This window comes from Ambystoma mexicanum, chromosome 5p (genome assembly GCF_040938575.1).
Source record: "Ambystoma mexicanum isolate Mex_15411 chromosome 5p, UKY_AmexF1_1, whole genome shotgun sequence".
NCBI lineage: Eukaryota > Metazoa > Chordata > Amphibia > Caudata > Ambystomatidae > Ambystoma > Ambystoma mexicanum.
Genome location: NC_090930.1, coordinates 1188083073 through 1188099425, shown reverse-complemented (window position 1 = coordinate 1188099425; position 16353 = coordinate 1188083073). Strand labels below are relative to the sequence as shown.

The 16353-nt window shown below is 49.9% G+C and overlaps 1 protein-coding gene across 1 annotated transcript in view; it reads right to left on the bottom strand.

Moving 5' to 3' along the window:
• The window catches only part of TERT (telomerase reverse transcriptase), a 679541-nt gene that overhangs the window by 404348 nt on the left and 258840 nt on the right, over positions 1–16353 (bottom strand). The gene's annotated exons all lie outside the window — the stretch shown is intronic.

The window sequence follows — 16353 nt, the reverse complement described above, 5'->3', positions numbered from 1 at the left end:
CACCTACAAATCCGCCATCTTAAATGCCAAGAAAGAGATCTACAATTTGAGAATACAAAATGCCAAATCTGGCACCAAAGAACTCTTCTCTATACTAAGAGAACTTGAATCACCACTGCCCCCTATAGAGGACTGCATCAAAGACAAGGCCTGGTGTAACAATATCCAGCTCGCCCTTGCTAACAAAATTGCCCTCCTACAAACTAAGATAAAAGCAAATAAGGCTAGCCTCGCCTCTTTACAGAACCCCAGCAGCAAAATTAACCACATTATCCCTATCTGCCCATCCTTCCACTTCTCTCCAGTCACAGAAGAGGAAGTAATCAAGATAATCGCCAGTCTCAAACCATCCAATTGCAAAGGTGACATTTGCCCAGCATCCGTCATCAAAGATGGTGCTAATGAGTTAGCCCTTCTCATCACCTGTCTGATCAACTCCTCCTTCAAGAACTCAGTGGTCCCCAACAACCTCAAAGAAGCGTGGGTCCTACCCCTGCTCAAAAAACCGAATCTAGATCCCAACATTCCCACAAATTACAGGCCCATCACCACAGTCCCATTTCTCCTCAAAATTTTGGACAGGGTAGCCTATCTCCAAATACAACAACATTTGGAAGAAAACAATCTCCTAGGCCTGCGACAATCTGGCTTCAGACCAAGGCACGGGACTGAAACTGCCCTTTTGGATCTAAAAATCCAAATGGATGACACCAAAGACAAGGGCAAAATGGCCATTTTGCTCTTGTTGGATCTCTCTGCTGCCTTTGATCTGGTCGACCACCAGATCCTCACTCAACACCTCTCCTCGGCTGCTGCATTCTCCCAGAATACCACTAAGTGGATCCAGTCATTTCTGTCTGACAGAACGACTAGAGTCTTCGCTCCCTCCGCGGCTGCGGACCCCATCCCAATCACATGTGGAGTGCCACAAGGCTCCTGCATTTCTCCCACACTTTACAACATTTTCATGAAGCTCCTATTTGACCGTCTTGACGATCTGGGTGTCAGCTACACTAATTATGCTGATGACACCCAGGTCCTCATCACGCTCACTGGTAGCTACGAGGAAGATGTTGCCAAGCTTAATGATATCTACTCAGAAATCCAAACATGGATGGCCACACACAGTCTCTGCCTTAACGACGATAAGACAGAACTGCTTATCGTAGGCTCCCAAGCGCGCCTCAACAAACTGGGCCAAAGGTACCACTCCTTTACTATTGATGGCAACATCATAAAAGTCTCCAAAGAGGTTAAAACATTAGGTGTATATCTAGATTCTACCCTTTCACTAAAGAAACAAATACATTCTACCATCTCAGCTACCTCACACACCAATAAATTTATCAATGCCTGCAGGCCTTTTCTCTCCACCTCTAGCTGCCTCACCCTTTCTAGAGCGCTGATATTGTCTAAATTAGACTATTGTAACACACTCTACTTAGGCACTTCCACTAAGAACTTGAATAGACTCCAGATCCTGCAAAATAATGCACTTAGATGTGCCCTCAACCTCCCGCGCAAGGCGCACATATCTACGACTAGAAAAGAAGTCCACTGGCTCCCGATCCGGGACAGAATTAAACTAAGAACACTGGTCATCACCCACAAGTGCCTATCTCACACTGCCCCACGGTATCTTTCTGACAAATTCTCTAGACACTGCCCCACTAGACCCACCCGAACACCTTACCTACACCAACTAAAGATCCCGAATTTCAACCTAAAAACAGCAGGGGGTTCCAGTTTTCCAGTGCTTGCAGCACAATGTTGGAACACCCTCCTGTGATGCTGGAAATGCATCGGAGGGACAGGGCCTCCGTATCCTTGTCCTTTACTGTTCTTATCGTGTGTTCTGTCGTGTTTTCCGCGCAGAAGTCCATGTGGGACTCCTGGCGGTGCAGCTCTCTCTTTTTGGTTTGGTGAACAGACCCATGGGATACCCTTATGGCACCCGTGGGTAGGGGTACAACCCTGTGCCCCTAGTGTATGTTTTTGGGCACCCGTGGGTGGCACACAGAGCAGGGTATGGGCTGGTGGCAGCTCCCTGCTGAGTTTGACAGGTGCACTGAGTATCCTCCATTTTGGGATACCCCGGCCCTGCCACTGGGATCAGTTGATTCCTGATAGGAAACAAGATGGCCCCTGTGGCCTCTTGCTTTCTATTGCCTGATACCTTGTTTTCCCAAAGTCCCGGGAAGCCCTGACTCTGTCCCTTCCCCCTGACTGGCTGTTGGGTGGAAGTTCCATATATGGTGTTGTTGTGAAGGCCCAGCTAGACTGACTGGAGCCTTCCCCCTGACTGTATGTTGTGGGTACCTCCTGTGGGTGGGACCTGGGTGAATGGAGAGTGTGACCAATATGCACTCCTTGTTGTGGCTGTCTGGTTTCTGTCATGAGGGACAAAGACTGAGACAGCCCTGCCCGAAACTGGCCTGAATGCAGTGTGTAGTGTTGAATGGCTGAGTACTTGTCTCAATCCACATTCCTTGTTGTGAGTGTCTGAGCGGGAGAAGAGTGGCCTGAATGCCCTGCGTGCCTGATTGGTTGACCGACTGCATGAATGCCCTTCTGTACGATTGGCTGCTGAGTATGTGCCAGCAGTATGGATGAGAGACCGGATAGTATATCTGGGGACCTCTCACCACTGGAAATTGTTCAGAAGCTGAAGTCCACTACGAGTAACTGGAGTAACTGACCCTTGACCTTGAGGCCCTGCTGGAGGAGAAGGATTGCTGCTGCTCTCCTTCACGATCTGAAAGCTGCTGTGTCTCCAAGGACTGACCCAGAGAGGACCTGGTAAGGCGCCCTCTTCCCGAGCTACGAGGGACCATCGTGCACAGCTGATCTTTGCCAACGCTCCCTGGTAGACAGACCTACGACAGGCTGCCGACCGGAGACGGGGACTGCTGCGGAATCCCAAAGAGAAGCGCCCGGACTGTTGTCCGCCACTGTCAACGACCGCTGTCGCCGACTGGAGCCGCCGTGCTCCCGTTTGCCTAAGAACTTTCTCTTGATCAACGGACGCTCTCGTCTGCATCGCCGTGTCCGTCTCCTGCTGGAGAAGGCCTGACCGTCGACGCGCCGAGGAGTATCCGCCGGTGGGTTTCCCGCCACCCAAAGACCGCAGAGACGCCGACGACTCGACGCCCTTGCTGGGCCACAGTTCCTCCTCATCTCTTTGCGGTTCAGAACTATCGTCACCGAGGTGCCCCGCACGCCTCTTCCTTGCAGGACGCCAACGCTCTGTCGTCGACGAGCACCGCTTGGATCGAAGCCTGCTGCCTCATCGACGGCGTTCTACCCGGTTCCCGGTCGGACGTTCGACGCCCCGTGTCTCCCGCTTGAAAGGGAAGGCATTCAAGAAGGGCCGTCGATTCCCCGACACCGAACCCCGAGTCCGCGACGCCTCTCGACGATCCGTGGCTCCTTCCTTAAAGGGAGTCACTCAAGAAGGATCTGTCGACGCCTCGCCGACGAACTCTACTCCACCAGGTACATTGGGGGGGTAAAAACATTGTAGGAGAGAACGAGACTCTTGAACAATATATGGACTGGGCTGTTTTATATATCGTTATTTTGCAGGTTGCCCAGGTGGGGGGATCTCCACTCAGAACTGCGTCCCGTGGTAGGGGCCAGTCGTCTGCCTATTGTTTCATCCGTCTGCTTTCTCCCCTCTCTCTATTGCTGGTTTCCTTGCTATTGATCTGTGTGGCATTCTGACAGTCTTGTTGATGCACTCTAATCGAATATTAGTGGTACCACTTTAGAATTGTAGATATTTACCATTGTTGATTTTCCGGAGCACAAAGTGCGTTATTGTGATAAGTGTACATAACCTTTGAATATTAATTATATCAAGACTGTGTTTTCAGTAATACAGTGTGTGGACATTCCTTGTGGGGGCTTGGGGACTACACTGTACTTAAGAACCAGCCTGCATCACCTCCCGAGAAGCTAGGCCTCGATTGCTCGTCCATTGCTACCGTATTGGAGAATCTTGGCTGGGGTCCTCTGTGCCTCCCCTCTACCATATAGAGTGCGGAAATACAGACACCCCCCATCGGTCCTGACACCTCCCCACTACAATTAGATCGGAAGTCGCATTCTGGCCATTCAGAGCTATGGTAAAATCTTGGCTATTAGCCTAAACACCCAGATTAACACCATCATGACCTGCTAGCCGCCGCTCTACACCTGTAGCAATGCTTACTCTACCTACAGCATACTCAGGACCAACCTGTAACCTGGTCCGCATTAGCCACTGTAACTATTATTTCTCGTCCCATATTCTTTGTACATACCTCTCTTTTCTTGGTATATTCTACTCTTGTATGTAAGCACTCAGAGCTTGGACTAATGTACGCTCTGTCTGTTATACGATGTTTGTGCAACGATATGTAACCTTGCTGTACACATGACTATGCGCCCAGTTACCTGAGGGTTCGGATGCGCTTTATAAATAAACAAACTAAACTAAACTATGGAGAGTTATACCCTAGAATCATTGTCTGCCAAAACTGCTGATTGCTTAAAGGTATTGTGTAGACATAAGAATCTCTCTGAGAAGGGCAAGCAAATGAAACTTATAGAAAGATTGTTAGAAAACCAAAGTCTGGGTGGTACAGAGGAATCTACCCCCCCAGCAAATGTAGAAAACAGTGATGGTATTGATCTGAATCAAAGTCTTGATAATGAGTCAGAAGAGGAAAGTGAACCTAATGAAGTTAGCCACTCTGAGCCTCTGTCTGCCTTACCTACTGTACCTACTGGCCCTATACCAGGTCCTACATGTAACCCTGCTTATTTTTAACTTGATAAAATGAAGCTTGAATTAGAGTACAAAAGTTTTATTGCTCAGTCTGAAAGAAACCAAGAGCTAGAGTTCAGAAGAATGAATGCCCAGGCTGAGCAGAAGCAAGCTGAGTTAAGACTCAGAGAAATAGAGCTTAATCACGAACTAGAAATGAAAAAGTTGTCTGTGGAAAATGTTTCTCTCTCCTCTGGTTCCTCTAGGAGTTCCAGTCCCAAAAGACCCTGGATGTCTAAGGAATTAGTGGGTATGTATGAACCTAAATTGGATGTGTTGGATTGGGTAAAACTGTTTGAGTATAATCATGGGCTCCAGGACATCACAGGGAATTAGTTACTTCCCTGGTTGTTCTCTAGGCTTCCCCCTGTTGCAACTGATGTGGTAATGGAGTTGGGGGAGGTGGATAAGAAGGATTATGAATGTGTGAAACTAGCTTTAATAGCTAGATTTGGGAAAACCCCTTCCCAGTACCTTAAGAGGTTTAGGACCCTCAAAAAGCACGATGGTACCCCTTGGGCTACCTGGGTGAGTGAAAGTTTGAAAAACAAAGAGGGATGGATTAAGGGTTACAGGGTTAACACCTATGAAGGAATGAAGAATCTTGTAACATTGGAGTCAATTTATGATGCCTGCTCTCCTGAGCTCAGACAGCACTTGGCTGATTCAAAGGAATTAGATTCCAGGAGGTTAGCCAAGGCTGCTGACTTGTGGGTTGCCAACAGGGCCACTCACAAGGATTCTGGGGCTACTCAGAAAAAGGATGAGGGAAAACAGCCAAAAAAGGACTCCAAAGAGAATTCTAATAATTCCAATTCCAAAGAGGGCCCCAAACAAAACCAAAATGGTAAGTCACAAGGGAAACCAAATCAGGCTAGTGTACCTCCTGGTGCCAAACCAGAAGGAGGTCAGAACAAGCCACCATTCCAGAAAGCATTTGGTAAATGCTTTGTTTGTGGCTCTACTGACCATGTGAAAGGAGATCCCAGATGTAAGGGTAAACCTTCAGGGGTCCAGCTTGTCTCCTTAGCCTTTGCTCCAGAGGAGGAAGTACAAATGGCAAGTGGAAACTTTCTATTACTGGCTGATGAACCCATTGGAGTCTCAGCCAGTGTTTCTTTAGTGTCTCTGGGTTTGTGGGAACAACAGAACTTAGATGTCTATAATTCTATCCCAGATAATACTAAAGAGTATTATAAAGGACAGTGTCCAGGTGAATGGTCAGGAGACTCCTGCCATTATGGACACTGGGGGCAGCATAACTGTGGTGGACAAATCGTTTTTTCAGGCTGAGGATGTTGCTAAGGCACCCAGACGCCTCACCAAGTTAGCTGGAGGGCGTGTGCAGATGCTTCCCCAATTACCAGTTCTCATCCAGTGTAATGACATGCCTGTGAAGATACCTGTCAGCATACAAAGTGAGGTGCCAGGAAGGGTTCTGTTGGGTAATGACTTGAAAACTCTTGGAGTAGTGTCACATACCCCCAGACCTCCTAGTAAAAGGTTACAGGAGCTCACCCGACCTGCAAGGGAGAGAACCATGAGAGGTGCTCCCAAGGAGATGATGAAGAAAGAGATCACTCCTGCTCCACTGGAGATGTCAGTTGCTGTCTCTAAGAAACTAGAAGAAAAAGGGAAACCTAAAACTTCTAAAAAGAACTCCACAGCCAGCACTCCAGTGCAGCCAACAAGGACTTCCCCTAGGTTGTCCAAAGTTACACCAGTAACTCCCCCTCCAGCTGAGGCTGGGAGGGAGGTACAACCCTGTGTGGTTGAACTAGACTCTGAGGAAGAGCTAGTGGAAGGCCAGGAACTCATTGAAGATCTGGATCCTGTTGACCATCCTGAGCTGCAGTCTTTACTGGCAGAAGGTGGACCCAACAGGGCAGACTTCAGTAAGGGACAGAGAGAATGTCCAACTCTGGAAGGTCTTCGCCACCAGGCAGATGCTCAGGCTGAAGGGCAAGAGCCTGGGAAATATAGGTTACACTGGGAAGATGGCCTCTTCTACAGTGAACCAACGGAGTCTGCACCTGGGGACAACAAACTACTTCTAGTACCCCAAGGGAACAGACCACAGTTCTTGCAGTTAGCCCATGAGATTCCTTTGGCTGGTCACTTGAGTTTCAAGAAGACTAAGGAAAGGCTCCCACTCTACTTTTATTGGCCAAAGATGGGGGCTGAAGTAGATAAACACTGCAGGAGCTGCCACACCTGCCAGTCTCCTGGTAAGGTTGGCTCCAAGAATGTGGCACCTTTAGTGCCTCTCCCTGTAGTGGGAGTCCCATTTGAGAGAGTAGGGATTGACATTGTTGGTCCCCTTGATCCTCCAACCTCCTCAGGCAACAGGTTTATCCTTGTTGTAGTAGACCATGCTACTAGGTACCCTGAGGCAATTCCTATGAGGACTGTTACAGCTCTGGCTGTGGCTAAGGCCCTCCTTGGTATTTTTACCAGGGTTGGGTTTCCAAAGGAAGTAATCTCTGACAGGGGGTCAAATTTTATGTCCGACTACATGAAAGCCATGTGGAAAACCTGCGGAGTTACTTACAAGTTCTCAACCGCATACCACCCTCAGACAAATGGGCTGGTTGAAAGGTTCAACAGAACCATGAAGAGCATGATAGGTGCTTTAGAGGACCCCCTTAAAAGAAAGTGGGACCTGCTACTGCCATGCCTTCTCTGTGGTTATAGAGAAGTCCCTCAGGAGGGAGTAGGTTATTCTCCCTTTGAACTTCTTTATGGTCATCGGTCAGAGGCCCATTGGCCCTGATCAAGGAGGGGTTGGAGAGTGCTCCTTCCCCCAAGCCAGTCAGAGTGACTGACTATGTGATAGGTCTCCAAAGAAGAATGTCACAAATGATGGCAGAAGCAAGTGATAACTTGAAAGCTGGAAAAGCATTGGTCAAGCACTTGTATGATCAAAAGGCTAACATGGTTGAGTTTACTCAGGACCAGCTAGTTCTCGTTATGATTCCAACAAGGCAGAGGGCCTTGCAAGACAAATGGATGGGACCCTTCAAGGTTGTGGGTAAACTTGGAGAGGTCAACTATCTGGTGGATTTGGGCAATCCCAAGGAGGCTCCAACAGTCTTCCACACCAACAGACTAAAAGCGTAGGTCTCCAGACCTGATGTAGGAGCTTTGCTTCTAGCATCATCAGAGGAAGAAGGAGAGTGAAGCTCTTCCTGATCTCCTCCGAGGCTTACCTTTAGACGAAAAGATTGAAGGAGTAAATCTCTCTTCAAATCTGACACCTGAGCAACAGGAGGAGTGCAAATCTATGTTAAATCAGTTTGCCTCCCTGTTCTCACTTTCACCAGGCTGAATGACATACTTACTGGTGACTGTCTGCCAGTCAAAAGCAGAGGATATTGAATGTCAGAGAATGTAAGAAGCCACATCAAAGCTGAGGTCAGCAAGATGCTTGATCTCGGGGTAATAGAGCCCTCTACTAGTCCATGGTCTAGCCCAGTTGTGTTATTACCAAAGGCAGGATCTAAAGAACTTAGATTCTGTGTGGATTACATAGCTCTTAATGCAGTCACTAAGACTGATGCCCACCCTTTGCCAAGGACAGATGAGTTGGTGGATAGACTTGGTGCAGCCAAGTTCCTCAGCACATTTGACTTGACATCAGGCTATTGGCAAATAGCCCTGACAGACCATGCCAAGGAGAAAACTGCATTTTCTACCCCAGTTGGCTTATACCAGTTTAAGGTTATGCCTTTTGGATTGAAAAATGCACCTGCTACATTTCAAATGATGGTAAACCAGGTTCTGAATGGGATGGAGGACTTCTGCATGGCATACTTGGATGACATAGCAGTGTTCAGGAATTCCTGGGAAGCACATGTGGACCACCTGAGATATGTTTTGCAGGCTCTTGAAAAGGCCAATCTGACCATAAAGGCAAGTAAATGCCAGATTGGACAGAGTAAAGTGGTCTACCTTGGACATGAGGTAGGAGGTGGAGAAATAAGGCCTTTGACCAGTAAGATTGAAGCTGTGCAAAATTGGACAACACCTACTACTCAGACCCAGGTGAGAGCCTTCTTAGGCCTCACTGGGTACTACAGGAATTTCATAGAGAACTATGGGCCATAGCTTCTCCACTGAATGTCATCTCCTCTCCTAAATTCCCTGAAAAGGTTAGGTGGAATGAGGAATGCAATCAGGCCTTTGAAACCGTGAAGAAGGCTCTTTGCCAAGCCCCAGTACTCAGAGCTCCTGACTACCACAAGCCCCAGTACTCAGAGCTCCTGACTACCACCAAACTTTCATTGTGCAGACAGATGCTTCAAATGTAGGAATAGGTGCAGTCCTCAGTCAACTGGATGGGAAAGGTAGGGAGCACCCCATTTGTTTCATCAGTAGAAAACTGAAGGATCCTGAAACAAGGTGGGCAACCATTGAACGAGAGTGTTTTGCTATTGTGTGGGCTCTGAAGAAGTTTAGGCCATACTTGTATGGTTCTACTTTTGTCATTCAGACTGACCACCAACCCTTGAGATGGTTAATGCAAATGAAAGGGGAAAACCCAAAACTATTAAGATGGTCAATCTGCCTGCAAGGGTTTGATTTCACCATTGAGCACAGGTCAGGGTGTCACCACCAACATGCTGATGGTCTCTCTAGGATGTATGTCATCGACTAGAGGTATGAGATTCATCCAGGAGTGGATTAAATCCTCCTGTCCCTTAGTCCGGGGGGGGCAGTGTTAGGGAGAATTCTCTGTTTAGGCTGAATTTCCCAACCTAGTGAGTCCCCCAGCAGCTTTGCTGGATTTCTGGAGTTTGTTTTTTTCTCCTGCCAAGAGTGAGTCTCTTTTCCTCACACTCTTGGACATGATTTGAGGGGTTCCTTTGACTGTGAATGTGTTTTTTACTATGTGTGTTACACAGCACCCTCAGTTCAGTGACACAGGGGTGTCATAGTGACAACCCACCATAGACTCCATACCCTGGGACTGACTACTGTCTCCCAGGGCATGTAAAGTCACCATTGGCTTTACTAGTCCCAAATTATGAACAGAAACCAGTACAAACCATCATATTGTGGACGTACTGGTCGGGGCAATTCGATTGCCCCGGGGTCTGTTAGTCGAGGGGGCACATCTCAGTCCCCCTTGATCGAGTTTTGGCTGGTGGCAGTGGATACTACTTTTTATATTCGACTGCCCATTGTTCGAGGCTACCAACTTTAATTATTTAATTCTTATAGCCTCGAACATACCGCCAGTTTATTTATTTAATATTAATTCGCCGGTTCGTATTTCTTGCCAGAACTCGATTCTAAAAATGCCGTTTGAGTTCTCTTCTGTGACTCCAACCCAAGTCGAGCCCTTTGTTCCACTTTTTGGCGGGCTTCTCCACAGAAGCCTCCAAAAGTGGTGCCACTCTGTCTGGGTACCACAGGGGGTGTAGGAGGGGGTTTAGGCACCCTCGACTGAGTTACCTTGGTAACTCAAGTCGCACTCTTGTGTGACTGGCCCAAGTGGTGAGCCGGCTGGCTCACCACTTAGCATGTTTGATTGACAGCTGGGCTGAGTGAATGGGGGTGTGCTGCATAAAAGCAGGGCTTTGGGGACTGGAACTTCAGAAGCCGCCACAGGACCTGAAAACCTGACGAGGGAGAAGCTGAGCCGACCTGCTACGATGACACGACCGGTGGAGCCCTGCGGAACCGTCTCACCACTTCCCAACGACAGAGAAGATCACCCGGCTGGAGAGTCTTCTTCCCCTGACTGGTGGGCACAACCAGTTTACCTTCTTTTTCTCGCATCCCAGGATGTCTTGTGGTCGAATTGCCCGTGCCAAGCACCCCGGCATTCGGATAGCCACTTACCACTGGACTGCGAACCAATGGACCGCTCCTTTTGACTGAGAACTCCGCGGCTAGTTTCTTCCCTGGCAGTGCAACGGACTCCTGTTTTCCTCCCCGACGAGATCCTCTCTTCCTGCGGACTAAGCACCAACTTGCACCCACTGCCAGGAACAACTGCCCCCGCTGGATTATTCTCACCACTTTAAGGTACTGTGTCCGCCAGGCCTCCCTTTCTAAAGATTGCTACAAGGTAATAATAATCCCTTAACCTTCTGGACTGGGCTGGCCGCCTTGACCATCTAAATGGTCCCTTTCTTTTGGTCCAACTTCTTTCTTAACCTTTTCGAGACTTTTGTGCACTTTTCAACCGTGTGACCTTGGACACATTTCATTCTGATCCTCTTAAAGTGGATCCGGCTTTCTGAACTCTAACTTCACGGTTTTGATTCTGCCTTCCTCTCCTGCTGTGTTCTTTTGAAAGTGTTGGGATCTGTTTCAATTTAGGCTCTGCCTTTCTCTCCCTTTTAAACCGAATTATTAGAGTGCCATCTGCGTTAATCGCTCACCGCTGTCTGAAAATAAGTAGGGCTTTACTCAAGACTTGTCTAATATTCTTTTAAGAGAGTGTATATCTTTTAGTGACCGTGTTTTTGAACTGCTTGATATTAGTGCCAGTGTGTTTTATTAGATGCGGTTTTAAATAAATAATTATCTCTCTTTTACACCAAGCTCTGGTCAGTGTTTGCTTGTTCTACTGTGTTCTTTTGACCTATTGTGAATACTCTGTATACTGCCTAACTCTTCTTGAGGGAAGTCTGACTGCTCAGCCACAGCTACCAAGTGAATCTGTGTGGTACAGACTGCTACCAAGTGGGTTTACTGCCAAACACCTGTAGTCTTAAATCTTTTGCAGTGGTCCCAGAGGGAACTGCACAGGTTTCTGCCTAACAGGCCTTGGCAAGCACCTTCTTACAATCCGCTGGGAGATCGTAGTCCCCAAACTCTAGTGTTGCAGGAGCCAGGCCTTTAGGATCAGCGATCCTGGGTAGTGGTGCAGAATCACGCCTCCTTCCCTGGCGAGAAGATCTGCATCTGCCGGAAGCTTGACTGGAGGGCACGCTGACATGTCCAGAAGGTCCGGGTACCATATGTGTCTCAGCCACGCCGGTGCGACGAGGATCATCCTGCACCGGGACCGTCTGAGTTGATCGACTAGTCGAAGAAGCAACGGCAATGGATGGAACGCATACAGAAAGAGGCCGTCGCATGGGAAAGAGAATGTATCCCCCATGCTCCGGCCTCTTGCATGAAGAGTTCCGGAATGGGTTCCCCATCCTTCCAGGCAGGCGTCCGTCCTGACCGTTTCCTGATGAGGTGGGGTCTGGAAAGCTGCACCTGCGGACAGAAGTGCACGCACTCCCCACGACTGTATTGCTCGACGGAAACTCGTCGAGTGTGATTTTGTCCTCAAAGATCCACGCCACTTGTATCCAGCGGGCATCGAGGAACTCCTGCAGCAGCCGCATCCGTAGCCTGCACAGCCGAAGGAGGTATATGCATGACGAAATCATGCCGAGTAGGGACTTGATGGGCCTCACCCTTGCGAACTTCAGGGCCAACAGCCGTTGTACCTTGCCCAAGATGGCCGTGATCCTCTCCTCCGGAGACGCCAGGCACGACACTGTTGAGTCGGGTTCCCAGAAACAGTGCGTCCTGCGATGGAGTCAAGCAGAACTTCACAAAGTTTATTGAGAACCCCAGGTCCTTCAGGAGTTGGACTGTCTTCTTCATGTGGTCGACGGCAATGTCCTTTGAGTTCGCCCGGATGAGCCAGTCGTCAAGGTACAGGTTCACGTAAATCCTTCGTAGACGTAGCTGCGCCGCCACCGGGGCCAGGCACTTGGTGAATACTCGTGGCACCGACTTCAACCCGAAGGGAAGGGCCTTGAACTAGTAGTAATGTCCTTGAACCACAAAGCGTTGGTACTTGCGGTGTCCCTTGTGTATGGGGATGTGAAAATAGGCATCTTCCAAGTCCAGCGATGATAGAAAATCCCCCTCTTCCAGCTGTCCTAGCACGTCCTGAAGGGTCACCATCCAAAACTTTTGGGACTTGATGTACTTATTCAGATGGCGGAAGTCCAGAATGGGCCTCCAACCGCTGGTCTTCTTTCTGACGAGGAAGTAACGAGAGTACACTCCGGAGCTTCTTCGGGACGAGCTTGATTGCCCACTTTCTTAACATGGCCCGTACCTCCAGCAACAGCTGAGGGATGTGGTTTTCCTGACAGACCACTGGTGGGATCCTTGGACACTTCCATTGGAACTCTAGGGTGTGCCCATGGGCAAGAGCATCCAGCACCCAACGGTCGGTGGAGATGTTCTTCCACACAATGACAAAGTTTCCCAGCCGGCCTCCCACCCGGGTGCACATATGGGAGCCTGAATCTTGTTTTGACGTCAAAGCGCCGCCTTGGGGGCCTGGGCAATGACGACATCCACATCCAGACTTGGCGTGGCCCCTGTAGTAGGTCTCCTGGGCCGATGAGCGGGGGCTGACAGTAGGACGAGACACCTCCTCCGAATCCTTTAGAGGAACTTTGGGATTTTCCTGCAGAAGTCCAAAATGACGGCCGCTGTTGCTGAAGCCTGCCCAGGGCATGAGCCGTCTCAGTGTCTGCTTTGATGGCCTGGAGAGACTAGTCCACAGTCTTTCCAAACAATTTGTCCCCGTCGAAGGGCATGTCCAACACCTTTGACTGAACATCCTGGCAGAAATGTGTGGCCCTCAACCAGCTTCGCAAATGAAGGCATACGCTGTTGCCCATTTGGCGGAATCCTGTGTCGGAAATGACTGTGGCCACTTTAAAGGCATGTTCCGAAGCCACCTCTCCTTCCTGTAGAATCTCTAGCGCCTCAACCAGCTTGTCGTGGGGAAGGAAGTCCAGGAGGGGGGCCATCTTGAACCAAAGTTCCCTGTCGTAACACGCCACGATGGCGAGGGCGTTCGCCGCCTTGATGGTCGTTGCTGGTGACCAGATCACTCTTCGCCCCATGGCATCCAACTTCTTCCCCTCACCATCCGTGGGGGAGGAGGCCACCGATGAGGATGAGCCCGAAGACTTCTTCTTAGCTGCCGCCGACACCACAGAGTCTGGGAACAGCTGGGACCGTAAACACTTAGGGGCAGAGTCCGGCACTCTGTACTTCATTTCGTAGCGATCCCTCTTCGCCGGAGCGATGAAGGGTTCTTCATGAGGGACAAACCCTCGTCCCAAATGTCATCCAATAACGGGATCGAAAGTACGGTCGAAACCCTCTTCTTCTCCTCCGGGGCGAGCTGGAACAGCTCTGAGGCCCTGGAGATTATGGCGTAGAACGAGCCAATCTCGTTGGGCGGTGAAGATATGGCCGGCGGAGACGCGAGATCCCCCAGGCTGCTGTAGTCGTCCATGCCCGTCGTTGCCGTGTCTGGTTCCGTGTCATCCCTTGGTGGGGGAAAGGAAGGAGAGGGCTGAAAAGGCAGAGGGGGATGAACTCTCCTCCTCTTGGGTGGTGGTTCCTCCGATGGCCTCAGAGCCACGGGTGGGGCTGCCGCCGTAAGAGGCATCCTTGTTTGGATTTCCAAGCACAGGGTATGCAGAGCCATAAGAATGTCCACTGAGATAACCCAGGTGGTTTCTGGGGTGGAGGCGACGGGGACCGGGGCGCTTTTGCGGCTTAGGTTGATCCGCTCCATCGTCACTGCCTTGCTGCTCCTTGTCGGTCTCCTTGCCGTAGTCGTCGCCCTCGTCGGGATCCCCCCGTAGGGCCTTCTCTCGCCACATCTCCCTTCCAGGAGGACCAGGAGGCTGGTGAGCTCTTCCTCTGAAGAAATGTCCATGCCCTGAAGGACTACCATGCCCCCCCCTTCTCTGCGACCAAGGGAGACAGTTTTGGTGAAATGATGGGCATCACCTTCTCCAGAGTCTTGTCGATGGGCTGGAAAGGACTCTCTCCTGGCAGGCAGGGATACCTTCGCCTTAGGGACCGTGTCCGGTGAATCCAAAACGGGCGGTCTTCGCGAGGGACGCTGCTACCACGTCAATGGATGCGTGGGCCTTCGTGTGATGCACCTGGACCTTCATGGTCCTGGCCGAGTCCGCGGCCTTTGCCTTAGGGGGAGGGTCAGAACCCCACTCTCCCTTGGCCTTCTCCATCGGGCCGGGCTGGGTCTTCTCCAAAAGCTTACCCGAATGGTCCGAATTCCTCTTTTTTCGAAGAACTTGAGCATTGGCTGGTAGTCGAAGGTGCTGGATACGCTGAACTCTCCCTGGCCGCCGAGGAGCCCGTTGCAACGACGCTCCCGGAGGTAGTGGACTCACAATGCTTGGACAAGTTATGTTGAGCCCCGCGGGAGGGTCGCCCTCAAAGGTCTTAGAAGACCGCTCAGCTTTCTTCTTCTGGGCAGGGGAGGCATGCTGCCGGTGTCATGAACCGCCGGACACGTCCCTTTTGGACTTCCTGGTCCCTGACACATCAGGGCTTGCATTCTGCAGTACTCCCAACATGGGCGTCAAACTCGGAACGTTGTTTACCAGCATCTACGTCGGACGTAGCATGTTCTACAAATAAGCCACGCCCCACGGCCCCGCGCGTCTCAACGCTACCACTTGCTTTGGCTAGACGTGTGTTGCCGTAGTTCGCTCTCGCCGACTTCTTGATTCCTGGTTTCCTGGTCCCTAAATACCCTTCCTCATTCATTCCCCTCTTTCATTGCTCCTGATTCCCAGACCTCTGTGTACCCGTTTTCCGAGTACACTCTTCTTCATTTTCCTGGATTTCCCGGACATCCTGAACGTTCCTGGAGTCGAACGCTGTTTGCACGCTGGAACCCGACGACGTCTGCACGGCGTTCTACAAAATCTGAACTGTGCGCAAGAAAACTCCTTTAAAGAGCTCCAGTAAACAACACAGACAGGTGAGAAGGGGTGAAACCTGTGACAGCCGGGGCCTTAGTCTGCATCCACTCGTTGATGCGCTTGCGTCGGTCGGCCCACGTGTGCAGCACCATCTCCCGACAAGCCACGCAGACGTCCTCCACATGCAACTGGTCATAATGTAGGCAGTAGAGGCACAGGGAATGTCCATTGTCTGAAATGACGTTCCATAGGTTGCAGTCGGGGCAAACCTTGAAGAGAGGCGCCGAGTCGTCTTTCTCCTCTGCCATGCCCACATGGGGTAGGCCTCAAAGAAGCTTCTGGAATCCTCCAAGAAGAAAATAAAAATCACAAAACGCAGTAAAATCTTGAGAGCTATAGCACGAGGACTCCCAACATTTGAACGTGCGGTATAAATCTGAAGATGGCTGCCAGAGGAGGGGCTTAGGTAGAGGGCAGTCATTGGCTGGGGGCAGTATGACCCAGAGACTGAGAATTCCCATCCTGACGACAGGGAATATTCATGAGCATGTGAATTATGCCAGACCCCATGCTGGAAAGCAATAATATTCTTCATGTAAATGATTTGACTTCAATTTACTTTATTTGATGATTTCATGTCTACTTCGAATCATGCTGCGTGTGAATTGCATTACTCCGACATCCCTCAACATTAAATATTTGAGTCCAAAACCCACAAGTGGAATCCAAGACAATGAGGAGCAGATGCATTTGGCTGTATGTATTATGTTGAACTTACAACGGATTCTGTGAGATTTAGTTTGAGATTACTATTCC